Source organism: Trichechus manatus, unplaced genomic scaffold (genome assembly GCF_000243295.1).
Source record: "Trichechus manatus latirostris isolate Lorelei unplaced genomic scaffold, TriManLat1.0 scaffold00244, whole genome shotgun sequence".
In the NCBI taxonomy this organism is placed as follows: Eukaryota; Metazoa; Chordata; class Mammalia; order Sirenia; family Trichechidae; genus Trichechus; species Trichechus manatus.
In genome coordinates, this window is record NW_004444180.1 from 179,721 (window position 1) to 181,435 (window position 1,715).

Consider the following 1,715-nt stretch of genomic DNA (forward strand, 5'->3'; position numbering starts at 1 on the left):
TGTGACTGGCTTCTTTCCTTTAGCATAATGCTTTCAAGGTTCATCCGTGTTGTAACATGTATCAGAACTTTGTTCCTTTTTATGGCTTAAGAATATTCCATTGAATGGATAGACCACGGTGTGTTTATCCACTCATCCACTAATACGCATTTCACTATTATGAATAATGCTGCTATGACCACGTGTATATAAGTCTTTGTGGGGACCTGTTTTCATTTCTCTTGGGTAGATACCTAGGAGTAAATTGCTGGGTCATGTGGTGTAAAAACAGTGTGGGGGCTGTGTCTGACCTCCTCTAACTTCACAAGTGGGAAGGAGAATCAAGATCAACAGCCCAAGGCTGATTCCTATGCAGTGGAGGTCAGACATGCCTCATCTCTGCCATCTTTAGCAATTCTGACACCAGCCTTCCCTCCCATGACACTCTCTACTTCTCAGCTGGGTTCAATAATTCATTGCAATGGCCACACAGAAGTCACAGACAATACTCACAATTATGGAGTTTATTAGAGAAGTAACAGGTCACAATTCAGGCTCAGAAACACTCAGGATACAGTCTTTCCGTTAGGACAGCTTCTTCTCAGCTATGCTCACAAATACACCTCTCTCTGACCCTGGGCCTCTGCCCAAAGGCACTCAGCTTTCTCACTCTGTGGGCCAGGAAGTCCAATGCGCCATCTCCTGCCGGTCTCTCCTGCTGCCATTTCTCTGCTACCACACAACTCTCTCTCTGTCTCCTGGGTCCCGGAGCTTCTCAGCACAGGGATTCCAGGTCCAGAGGACGCACTGTCTGCTCCTGGCGGTTCATCCTTTGTGATGGTGGGGTCCTTTGTTTCCTGCCTCTGGAGTGGCTCATTTCAAGCCCAGCAGGATGGCAAAATGGACAATTCCTTTGGTGGGCCACGATTACCCTATCACACAGTCCTGCCCAATCACTTGGGTGGGAGTTACAAGACCATGGCTAGAAAGACCACACAAAGGTGATCCATCACACCACAGGTCACACCCTGGCTTTTCTAGCCATGGTTCTTTCATATTTGGAGGGTAATTTCCCCCTCCCAATCATTTTACCAGCCCAAAACAGTCTTTAACAATCAGTCTTGCGGCAGGGCAAAGAGTCCACAGGATGAGGTTACTCAGGGACGAGCCATTCAGGTCTGCTGCGGGTGTCCATCTGATCTGGTTATTTTCTCCAATGGTTCATCTCATCTTCACCCTTTCTGGCCTCTGAGAAAATTTAACTGAGATAAGATTATTCCCTTGTTCTGAGCCTCACAAGGTATTGGCATAGCAAAACCTTTAAGGGACTTTAGGTATGGCCACTGTACTCCAGTCCAGCAGTGCCTCTTTCATACTTACAGCTTCTACGATTACAGTTTTTACAATTACAATTGACTCTGTTAACAATCAACATGCACAGCTGAATCCTGTAATCCTATCAGCATCTTCCCCCACCCTCTCTTCCCCAGACCCATCAGGAAAAGAGGAATCTATTCAGTGGAGATTTTCCCTGGTCCTCCTCATTTAATGTAAGCACACTTGTGAAAGCATGTAAGCCAGCCATTCGTACCTTTATCTCCCCCCATTTTAGATAGCCAATGTTTAAATTGCCTACCCCTATGATTTAGGAAATAATATTGGAGTTATTATTCCCTCTCCTTGAGCATAGAGAATGTGACCCAGCTGGAGCTGGGCTCACAAGGGCTCACAAGGAC